This window comes from Capra hircus, chromosome 8, assembly GCF_001704415.2.
Source record: "Capra hircus breed San Clemente chromosome 8, ASM170441v1, whole genome shotgun sequence".
Taxonomy (NCBI): Eukaryota; Metazoa; Chordata; class Mammalia; order Artiodactyla; family Bovidae; genus Capra; species Capra hircus.
In genome coordinates, this window is record NC_030815.1 from 101,333,944 (window position 1) to 101,346,933 (window position 12,990).

Sequence of the window (12,990 nt, forward strand, 5' to 3'; positions counted from 1 at the left end):
GATGCCAGGCGCGTGGAGAATATGGAATGAGTAAGCATTTAGAACAACCCATGGAAACAAGGTGGCGCTCAGCCACATTTGTAGTGCGTGTTTGCTACCATCCCTGCAAACACAAAGGAAGTGTTCTGTTTGAAGGGGAGTGTAGGTTTTTAATTTTCAAGCAAGTTCTGATTTTGAGTTCATCCAATGCACAAAAGAGGGGGCTCTCGTGAGAGTAGGAAGTTGAAGCAGAGACCATTCTATTCGGAAGTCTGACTGAGAAGGGGAAGATGAGACATAGAATGGAAGGCAAAGGAGCACTGGAGGTTTTATTTCCTCAAGTCCCAGCGCTGCCACTGCTAAGACCAAGTGCCACAGCTAAGACCTGCTGCAGCCAAAAATAAATAAATAAAAGATTGGAGAGACTTGAGCACAGTTCAAAGGCTGACAGGAAAACCCAATGAGGCAGATGAGGTGGAAGAAGCAAGAGAGATGGGCCAGTGGACATAGATAATGGGTCACGGATAGAGTGAGATCTCTGAGGAGGCAGGAGGGCATGAGGACCTGGACACAGGACGGAAAGAGGAAAAGGGACAAACAGCAGGCGTGGCTGCAGTAAGTTGTAGAGTCTCTGGCAGGTTGCCATCAAGGCAGTTGGGGGCAGGTAGAAAACAACTGGATTATCTATTTTTTGTGAACATCTGAATGACGAAGCCAAATTTGTACAAATTTCTTCAATTCCACACTGAAGTTTGTGGGTGCTCAAAAAAATATTCACTTCATTAAATTTAGAAACTATTACCCTTCTTTGGGGTGAGGCTGACTTTTGCAAACTTTTCAGAACAGCCTAACTGCAATGGAGCGTGTTTTGCTTGGAATGTAGAATTGACGCCCTGAAAACACTGAACCTGAATAACAAAGGCTCAAATATCAACCCTGTTTGTTCTTTTAAGCATGGTATAACAAAAACCCATTTCTAGGTTCCAGCTGACATTGAAACATCCTTTCATTTTCTCATTTTGATGATGTTCTAAAGGACAAGGATTTTGAGACTGGCTTCCAAGAAAAACAAATTTCAACCCCCTCCAGTCCAGCTGCAAGATAAATTCAGGCAAACTTTTCCTTGTGTCAGGGGTAGACCCAAATTTCTTTTGGGAAACTCCTCCAGGGGAAAACTCTTCCTTCCTGATAGTCAGTCTTTGCCAGGAAAAATCTCAAGAAGGGTTGAAAGGAAGATAAGTTTGAGTCAGCTACATAAGAAAACATTTAGAAAAGCACATTGGAGAATTCAGGGATAAAGTGGTTCCCAGTTTATTGTGGAGAAGAGAAGCAATTCATGTGCCATCATTATCATTTCCATCACTGTATGTTTGCTAAGCTGATTTGTCCACAACCCTGGCCATGTAAACCAAGCAGGAGCAGACTTGACTTGGAAAAGGCTGTGTCGTCCACACTGCATAACAGACAAGCTTTCACGGCAAGCTGTTCTCTCAGCGCCCACATCAGTACCCACGATATTGGCTTGCTCGTTCGCTCAGTCACTTCAGTCGTGTATGACTCTTTGAGACCCCAGGGAATGTAGCTCTCCAGGCTCCCCTGTCCATGGGATTTCCCAGGCAAGAATTCTGGAGTGGGTTTCCATTCCCTCCTCCAGGCGATCTTCCCAACCCAGAGACTGAACCCACATTTCCTGTGTCTCCTTCATTGGTAGGTGGATTCTTTACCACTGAACCACTGGGGAAGCCCTAACCACCTTACAAAAACGTTGCTTAAAAAAATGAATTAAAAAAAAAACCACTATGCATTTGCTCTCAAAAATTGCTATTGTTTGTTTTTAGTTATGATGGTTATTTACATTATTATACATATTCTAACAATCCTAAAGGGGAGCATGAGATTTATGTATTTATCAAAGGAGAGTAAAGAAGAATTGAGAAAAACTGCTATAACTGGAAAAAATAGTGCTGAAAAAAGACACTAGTAGAAGAATAAGCAATAGCTGTCTGCAGAGGCTCCACCTTGCTGATAGCACTCTGTTTAATTAAAATTTCTGGCTTTGTTGGAAGGTGTGGATCATTTCCTTATGGGGAGGAAGTCCTACATGGAGGGGATACATGTATATGTATGGTTGATTGAAGGCAAAAGGAGAAGGGGGCAGCAGAGGGTGAGATGGTTGGATAGCATCACTGACTCAATCGATACATGAATTTGAGCAAACTCTGGGAGATACTGGAGGACAGAGGAGCCTGGTGTGCTACAGTCCATGAGGTCACAAAGAGTCAGACACGACTCAGTGACTAAACAGCAACAACAATGGCTGATGCATTTTGCTGTGCAGTGGAAACGAACACAACATTGTAAAGCAACTATACTCCAATAAAAATTATTTTAAAAGTAATAGACTTTGGATAACATTTCATATGTGAAATCACTAAGTACTCTATGTATAGTAACTCATTTATTTCTCATGGCAATTCTGTGTGAAATGTACTACTAACATTATTATCACTGTCATTTTACAGAGAAGCAACCAAAGTGCAGAGTGTAATGGTCTGAATTTGTCCCCCAAGATTCATTAGCTGAGGCCCTAACTCCCAATGTGACTATATTTGGAGATAAGCCTTTAGGAAGTAATTAAGGTTAAAAGACGTCAGAAGAATGAGGCCCTAATCCAACGTGACTGGTGTCCTTAGAAGAGGAAGAAGCAAAGCAGCACCAGAGATATATGAGCACAGAGAATAGGCCATGTGAGGATGCTGCAAGAGAGTGGCCATCTGCAAGTAAGTGGAGAGACCTCAGAAGAAACCAAGTCTGCTCACAACTTGATCTTGGATTTCCATCCCTCAGAACTGTAAAGAAACAATTTCTGTTATTTAAACCACCCAGTTTTATATTTTGTTATGGCAGCCTTAGCAAATTAATACACCAAAAAACTAGAAAATTTAGCTCAGGATCTTTGCTCAGCTCTTTTGAACCCAGATTTCAGAAATCTCGCTCATCTGTCTTCATCCAGTGGGTTACAGCAGCACTGTACAATAGAAATAATTATAGAAACTATAAGCCACAAATTTGAACCTCAGGTAATTTATAATATTCTAGTAGTCAAATTTTAAAAGACAGAGGAAATTAACTTTAATAACATTTTATTTAACACAATATGCCAAGGTATTATTTTAGCATGCAATAAATACGAGGCATTATTAACAAAAGACTTAACATTCTTCTTTTTGTATCAAAAAGACTTAACATTCTTCTTTTTTAATCAAGTCTTCAAAATCCAGGGTCTATTTTCTCCTTACACCAGATCTCAGTTTGGACTAGCCACATTTCAAGTACTCCATAAGCCACACTTGGTTAGTGGCTGCCATACTGACAATACAGGTTAAAGCACTTTTACGGCATGATAATGTCAAGACTCCTTAAATGGACATGTAAAGTTTGTCCTGATGTCTCCATGTTTCCAGCTTCATACTTTACACAGCTTTTTATCTTGGCATCTTTGCTTATACTTTCCCCATTGTCTTGATGCCCCTCTTCTCATTCATCTGGCCTGCCTCCTCCTACCCATTCTATGATACCCAGCTCAGGTATCTTCCAGGAAGCCTTTCCTATAGCTCACACTGAGTTGAATACTTCTCCTGAGTGAGCCCATAATATTTCATCCTAATCCATCCTGACATTTAGCACTTTTTGTTACAATTATTTGTGCATGTGCTTTCCTCCCGGATTAGACTGTGAGCTCAAGAGCAGAGGATACGATTTGTCTCTGTGTGGGCATCAGACATGTAAACATGTGTAGAACTAAACTGCACTTAACACATGTGCTTTGATATACAAGATTCCTCATCCTGGTAAAGGGCATTCAAAGAATCTTAGGACACAAACTATTGATGCTTTCCATTGAAAACTTCATCAGTTTTCAATGGGATGAAAAATCAATGAAAAATCAAACCATTTACCTACATTGGAGACTCCTTGAGGGTAGATCAGAGTGATCAGATATGAAGGAAGGGGAGAGTTTCTCTAACCTGATTTGGCAAGCTTCCTGATGAAACTGGACTCTTGAGAGTGGGCCCAAGGAAATGGCTTAGTGGAGACTGGCTCAAGTGCCATCAATGACATAGTCTTTGTTAACGGGGAGCAGCCCAGTGTCCTCCTGGCTTGGCCTTCTCAGCTTGGAGACCCCCTTTCACAGGCAGGGCAGAAGTGATAGGGCCCCAGTATTCTCAACATGGTCCATCTGAGGACAGCCTCCACTCCATGATTAGGGGCTGGGTGGGAGAAAGAAATCCCTACCCCTTAACCACACTCAGGTCTTAGCCTCAGCAACAGATGGCTGTGGCAGGATGAGAAAAGATATTGTTCTGCTGCTCCCAGGAAGAAAATACTTTGTGTGCTAGGAGATGTTCTTGACTGCAGCTGTCTGTCTGGGAGCTGGTACTGGGAAGAGAGGGAGCCATCTTGGTTTAAATACCATAGACTTTGACCTTTCTACAAGTTTTTGTCAATGTTCTTTAATACATGCTTCTTTGTGTGCTGTTTGTCTTCAAGGCCCTTTTCCAGAGCCCTTAATCTGTTTTATGTTTTAATTTTCATCAATTTTTCTAGAGAGCAGGTCAGTGAAGCCCCTCCTGCTATCATGGCAGAAGTCAATCTTTAGAACTGTTTCTTTTAAGGTCCGTAGCTGGCAAAGTTGTTCAAGGAGACTCAGGATAAATGAAAATATATATTAGACTCTAAGTGGTGATTTTATTCATGCAAGAGAAATAAAACTTTGAGGTCATACAAAATGATGGTTAGGTAGCTAACAATTCTGCAAAGTTAGATGTTAACTTATAGAAAACTGTTAAGGGTGTCATTTTTTTTTTTTTTTTAAATATCCAGGAGAGAAGAGAACCTCAAATGGCTATATAGCTTAATTGCACAAGATTAACTAGTTTTATATATAAGTTAGAAATCTCATTTCAGAATTCCTTTGTCCACTAAATATATGAAAACGAGTTTTAATTCTTTCCTATCCAGCTGTCATTCTGCCAACTCCTTCATTAACAAGTTAAATAAAATTTAAACTCATGCTCACTATCTTTGGTATGAGAATCATGTTTCTAAGAATTTTCCTTTTCAAACCACTGCAATCTCAGTTCTCTTTTTCTTCCACAAACAGCACAGCCCCCGATCAATGAGATTAAAAAATAGATAGCTTTTCTCAGAGTCTGCTCCTAAGGTCCTGAAGAGTCTAAGCAGGGTCATGAGTTCCTAAGGGAAAAATGTGTAATATGATCTGGACTCTGCCTCTCCAAATTTATATATTGAAGTTCTAACACCCAGGACCTCAGACTGTAACTGTATTTGGAGATTGAGGCTTAAAAGAGGTAACTGTGGTAAAAATGAGGTCAGATGTTGTTCAGTTGCTCAGTTGTGTCCAAAACTCTTTGCAACCTCATGGACTGCAGCACGTCAGGCTTCCCTGTACTTCACCATCTCCCAGTGAGGTCAGATAGGAGGGCCCTAATCCAGTATGACTGGTGTCCTTACAACAGATTAGGACATAACCCTGAGAAGATATCAAACCTGCCAACAACCTTATCTCAGACATCTAACTCCCGGAAGTTGGAGGAAATAAATTTCTGCTGTTTAAGTCACCCAGTTTGCGGTACTTTGTTACAGCAGCTCTAGCGAACTAATACATTGTGCAAGGGAATATTTTGGCTTGCTTTGGATTGATCCCGTCTGGGAAATCTGGACTGATGCTGAAGCTCCAATACTTTGGCTACCTAATGCGAAGAGCTGGTTCATTGAAAAATACCCTGATGCTGGGAAAGAATGAGGGCAAGAGGAGAATGGGGCAGCAGAGGATGAGATGGTTGGAAGGCATCACTGATTCAATGGACATGAGTTTGAGCAAACTCTGGGAGATAGTGAAGGATACAGAATCCTGGCGTGCTGCAGTTCATGGGGTCACAAAGAGTTGGGCATGACTTAGTAACTGAACAACAGTGCTTTTAGCGATCAGGATGGAACGAGTTATGGCCACCCCAAAAATGTATAGTTCAGGGACAACAGTTGCAGCAAGAGTAGGGATCTGTAAATACATACACTCTGTTGGAGTTTGTCACCCAATTCCCCAAGCCCCAAGCCCCAAACTGGAAGTGGAAAGTAGTGTTGTAGGTTGAGCCAGGGCCCCATCTCCTTTTATGAGCATTCACTCAGCTCCCTGTGTAGTTTGATGAACAGCTGGTGCTTGTTTTAGACAAGATGTTGATCTCTAATAAGCAGTTTGCTGTCTATAAATCACCTGAAGCACCAAGGTTCTGTCTGTAAGGGTCTCAGTAGTTTTACTTTAGGGGTGAAGGATGGGGACTGCCAAGGGAAAAAATGGGCAGCTGCTCCCACTAGAAGCTCCTACCAGCTGTAAGGAAATGCAAATCTTTATTTATTTAGCTGATAATCTACTGTATGATGTTCTCTGCATGAATGTTTACTTAAGGGAAGAGCCTGCTTGTTTAGTGAATAGAGCTTATCATAAGAACCTTGTAATCTCTTTAATCTTTATGCCTTTATTTGTGAGAATTCACAGATTAGTCTAGAAGTAAGCCAACTTGTCTATGCCAGACACATTAATTAACAGTTAATTCTGTGGTTCTAAGAACTATATGTTAAAAAAAAACCACCCAAACTGGAAGCATTATCTGAAAATACAGAGATTCTATGCCTGTTCTGGAAAACCTTGGGTTGAGAGTCACCATTTTTGGACTATATTAAGAGATATTTAGAAAATACTCGATGTTAGTGAGTAAGGTAAATTCTTGAGACTTGGTTTGTAAGCTAGTAGTAATATGTTCCAAGAAAGGAAATACATACCAGTGCTTAGCCCTCTTCCTTGATGGCATGGTTAGATTAATTTACCACTTTGAACCCTCCTGCAAACATATTTGTTCATCAAATCAGCCTACACTAAGGTAGTACAGGAATAAGAGGTATGAGAGTGAGAGAGTCACTGGGACAATCCTAAACCTTTGTTTTTTTCCAAGTAAGTTTTTATTTCTACTTAGTTTTATTTCACTCCCAAGCCCTTATTTATTTATTTATTTTTCATAAAAACAATAAGGTATAGATGTGCAGTGGAAATCCTTAGGATAAATAAGGTGATCAAGCAGACAGTTCCTAGTTTAAAATATATAGCCAGTGGGAAGCTGCTATATGGGCATAGCTCATTTTGGTTTTCTGTGACAACCTAGAGAAGTGGGATGGGGTGAGCAGTTGGGAGGAGGTTTAGGAGAGAGGGGACACGCGCGTACTTCCGGCTAATTCATGATGTTATATGGCCGAAGCCAATGCAATACTGTAAATCAATTACCCTTCAATTAAAAATAAATTTAAAAAATCAAAGCAGACAGTTATGATTAACACACCAAGTCTTTTGCAGAAGAACCACAATATAAATCCACACACAGCCTTTTTTTTTCTAAATTAATGAACTAAAAGATAAACTTATTTGGGGGATCAAATCAGATGAAAAGCAGGTTCTTTGAAAATTCTTCTGGCAAGATGACTAAAGAAAAAAGAAGTACAACAGAAAAAGCCAGCAATTAAAAAATGGTATAGTTACTTATTAGACAGGAATTTTAAAGTACCTGCATACAACATTTTACAAGTTTGCAAACTACTGTGTAAAATGAATTACTATTTCTCCAGGTAGAATGGGAGAAAGACTATGGTTATAGAAGATAAAACACTGAATGTGTGTGTGTGTGTGCACGCTCAGTCATGTCCAACTCTTTGTGACACTCTTGACGGTAGTCTGCCAGGCTCTTTTGTCCATGGGATTTTTCCAGGCAAGAGTACTGGAGTGAGTTGCCATTTCCTACTCTAGGGGATCTTCCTGATCCAGGGATCAAACCTGTGTCTCCTGCATTGGCGGGCAGTTTCCTTACTACTGCGCCACCTGGGAAGACCCAAATACTGAATATAAAGGCATAATTTAGGTGACAGGAATATGAGGTTCACTGTGCTAGTCTACTTTTACAAATGTTTGAAGTTTTTCATTAAAAATGGAGAAGGAAATGGCAACCCACTCCAGTATTCTTGCCTGGAAAATCCCATAGATGGAGGAACCTGGTAGGCTACAGTCCATGGGGTCACAAAGTCAGACACGACTGAGTGACTTCACTCTCTTTCTTTCTTTTCCATTAAAAAAACAAGTTAAAAAAAACACACCAAGGTAAATACATTTTTGGAGCATGATAGGAAACCAAATAATTATTTCAAAAACAGACCAAGAGTCAAGCATTTATCTTTTCTTTCCTATAGAGACTATACCTCAGAGTAACCAAATAGTTGATATTGGGAAGTTCTCTTATTACATAAAAGTAATACAAATAAAACACCTGAAAAAGATTTCCCTAGTAGTCCACTGATAAAAAATCCACCTGCCAATGCAGGGGACATGCCACGAAGCAGCTAAGCCCATGTGCAACTACTGAGCCCACATGCCGAGAGGCTATGCTCTGCACACAAGACAAGCCACCGCAATGAGAACACCCAAACCACAGAGAAGAGCAGCCCTTGTTTGCCGCAATTCGAGAAAGTCCATGCACAGCAACAAGAATATTTAATAAATAAATAAATATTAAAAAACAATACCCTAAAGGATAGAACTTTGCTGTTTTGCAATTTCTAAATATTAACTGACCTATGCAATATCAGCAATGGCTATTACCATGCCAAGAAAAGACACATTATATGTGCCTGGTGCCATCTATGGAATATTCTTGCCCCCCACCACCCCCCAAAAAGGGGGAGGCAGGCAAAAGTTAAGGAAAGAAGCAACTGACAATTTACAAAAACTCTGAGGTGGGGAGACATGTTAAAGAAATAATATCATGGAGGGCATGTGAAATCTAGACTGCTAGTTCACAAAACAAATAGCTCAATTTCTTCAAGTAAGTTACATGAAAAAAATGATGGGACAGGAAGCTATATATTAGAAAGCTATCAATAATTACAATATATGGCTTAAAACTTAACATTCAAAAAACGAAGATCATGGCATCCAGTCCCATCACTTCATGGCAAATAGAGAGGAAACAATGGAAACAATGAGAGACTTTATTTTCTTGGGCTTCAAAATCGCTACAGATGGTGACTGCAGTCATGAAATTAAGACACTTGCTCCTTGGAACAAAAGCTATGACCAACCGAGACAGCATATTAAAAAGCAGACCTTAGCCGACAAATGTCCATCAAGTCAAAGCTATGGTTCTTCTAGTAGTCATATAGAGATGTGAGAGTTGGACCATAAGGAAAGCTGAGCATTGAAAAATTGATGCTTTTGAACTGTGGTGCTGGAGAAGACTCTTGAAGAGTCCCTTGGACTGCAAGATCAAACGAGTCAATCCTAAAGGAAAACAGTCCTGAATATTCATTGGAAGGACTGATGCTGAAGCTGAAGCTCCAATACTTTGGCCACCTGATGCAAAGAACCAACTCATTAGAAAACACCCAGATGCTGGAAAAGATTGAAGGCAAGAGGAGAAGGGGACAACAGAGGATGAGATGGTTGGATGGCATCGCCGACTAGATGGGACATGAGTTTGAGCAAGCTCTGCGAGTTGGTGATGGACAGGGAAGCCTGGCATGCTTCAGTCCATGGGGTCACAGAGTTGGACACGACTGAGCGACTGAACTAAACTGATAGACTAAGTACTGAAGTATCTAGAGATGAAATTATATGAAGTTTGGGATTTGTTTTAAAATAATTCAAGGGAACAAGCAGTAGATGAAAAAGTTTGGCCACTAGTTGAAGTTTGGTGTAAATGGGCCTGCATTGTACTAATTAGTATATATTTAAGAATCTTAATAACAAGAAGTTCTGCCAAGACTTTTGTATAAAGTCTCCACTTAGGGTGCCAGGGAGCTAGGTAGGTTTTTCCGGCTTTTCTTGATGAAAGTATGTAAGGAGTTACATATCAGATAGGCAATCAGATACAGCTTTTATTTGCAAAAACAAAACTAAAATGTATTACTGAAATCTTTTCTCAATCTAGTGGGGTGTAAAACCATTCAAAAGGTAACATTTATTTGAAAACACTGTGTTTTTTGTGTTGTCAGAGAAACATTTTTCCCATAGGTATGCCATGGTCAGAGAAATGCAATATATAGACGTTCAAGAATGTCATGATGAGACTCAGTACATGGTATCTTGAGTACTTTATAAAATTACCCTCCTGGGTAGAATAATCAGCTGACTTAAGCAGTAAGCAAATTGGTTTACAGCTCCTTGCTCAATTATAACCATTTTTCAAATTCTTTTAAATTGACATAATACACAGATAAATGCACAAATTTTAAGTGTACAAGCGCAATGAATTATCAGAAAGTAAGCACTCCTGGATAACTAGAACAAAATTTTAAAAATATTAACACATCAGAAACCTCTGCTCATGCCATCAATTACTTGTTTCTGAACTTGATATAAATAGAATTACACATTATATATTTATTTTTTGTATGGCTTCCTTTGTTCAACATCACATTTGTGAGACTCTTTCCTGTAGCTTTTATGTAGCTTTACTGTGTTCACTTGTATAAAGTATTCCACTATAAAAATACATCATTATGAAATTTCTTTCTCTCTCATTAGTGCCTGTTGCCCTAATGTGACTTTGTCTAACATTTATGTAACTAATACTGGCTTTCAGTTGGCTAAAAACAATCTCTGAACAGGTTAGAATTTAATACTTGTTTTCTGCAGGATCAAGGACTGGAGTAATCCCATAACTTTAGGCATAGAGCAAGGATATAGGTGCTTTAACCATGTGCAACTTACTCCAACAAAACCACTGAATCTTTTCCTGTTACCCTGTGTATATCCTTAGAACAAAGATAGGAATGAAGAAAATACAGAGATCTCCATGGGACATTAGAATAACTAATTTTTTTCTATTTTATACTTTTTTATACTAGCAGAGGTAGGAATTCTCTATCAGAACCCTATGATTATGAATGTGGTAATTCTAAGAAAATGATTAGAATTTTATCAGCTCAACATAAATTAACAGAAACATATAGTGAAGAATTCCACCAGAAGTGGCATAGAAAAAAATTCACTGATGTACAACCACACAGAGTAAACAAGTAGGGTTTAATACTTCCAACTATTCCTAACAGCATCTCAGTTTAATTATCTGCAAATTTGGGGCATTAAAAATTGGGTACAGCTTGTTTGATAGTGTTCATTTCTACAACCGTTCTTCAAGTAATGGCATATGTCTTAGAAATGATCATTGCCCTGAAATGGCTTTCTAGAGATAGCTATCACACAGTATGTGTTCCTACATGTTCGTAATTAGCTGTAGGATAGCTTTAGCCATATATATTCTGATTAGAATAGCCTTAGAGGCCTCATGATCCATTTGGGGAGCTTCCGATTGAAGGCAAGAGTTCAAGGCTATGTGACTTATGGATTTAGGCTGACATTTCTACTAGATTACACAGTTCTTAGAAGGTAAATCACGATATCTCTAACTTTTCATTATCTTTCCCAGCACATAGCTTAATTCTGGTATAATCAGTACTTGGTGAGCTGAATTGTGTGCCCTCAAAATTCTTCTATTGAAATCCTAACCCCCAGTATCTCAGAATGTAACCGTATTTGGAGATACAGCCTTGAAAGAGGTAATTAACAGTACAATAGGGTCAGATTCAGTTCAGTTCAGTTGCTCAGTCGTGTCCAACTCTTTGCGACCCCATGAATCACAGCACACCAGGCCTCCGTGTCCATCACCAACTCCTGGAGTCTACCCAAACCCATGTCCATCGAGTTGGTGATGCCATCCAGCCATCTCATCCTCTGTCGTTCCCTTCTCCTCCTGCACCCAATCCCTCCCAGCATCAGGGTCTTTTCCAACGAGTCAACTCTTCGCATGAGGTAGCCAAAGCATTGGAGTTTCAGCTTTAGCATCAGTCCTTCCAATGAACATCCAGGACTGATCTCCTTTAGGATGGACTGGTTGGATCTTCTTGCAGTCCAAGGGACACGCAAGAGTGTTCTCCAACACCACAGTTCAAAAGCATCAGTTCTTTGGTGCTCAGCTTTCACCATCCAACTCTCACATCCATACATGACTACTGGAAAAACCATAGCCTTGACTAGACGGACCTTTGTTGGCAAAGTAATGTCTCTGCTTTTAAACACGGTTTCTAGGTTGGTCATAACTTTCCTTCCAAGGAGTAAGCGTCTTTTAACTTCATGGCTGCAATCACCATCTGCAGTGATTTTAGAGCTCCCCAAAATAAAGTCTGACACTGTTTCCCCATCTATTTTCCATGAAGTGATGGGACCAGATGCCATGATCTTCGTTTTCTGAATGTTGAGCTTTAAGCCAACTTTTTCACTCTCCTCCTTCACTTTCAAGAGGCTTTTTAGTTCCTCTTCACTTTCTGCCATAAGGGTGGTGTCGTCTGCGTATCTGAGGTTATCTTGATTCCAGCTTGTGCTTCTTCCAGCCCAGCATTTCTCATGATGTACTCTGCAAATATGTTGCATAAGCAGGGTGACAATATACAGCCTTGACGTACTCCTTTTCCTGTTTGGAACCAGGTGGACTCTAATCCAATAGTAACCTCTACAACTGTAAGGAGACACATTTCTGTTGGCTAAGCTGCCCAGGCTGTAGTACTTTATGTCAGCTCTAGCAAACTAATACATATAGTAACTAGATTTTTTAAAAGTTAGTTTTCTCAAATTTCCAACTTGAAGTTACACTTTTTTTCAGAAATAGGTAAGAACTTTTACTCTTTGGCAGAAATTAACACCCCCATCACATATGCAGTTTCTTTAAATTGGTCTTGGCAGTTCCCAGAAAAGTACATAAGCATCCCAATCCCATGTATAAACCTTTAAGACTGAACTCACACCACTTGGCAGGACAGAACTGCAATGCCAGGCTGTAACGGAGAGTGCTGGATAATGTCAGAGACCTGGGTTGTAGTCCAGATTCTGCCAGTAAC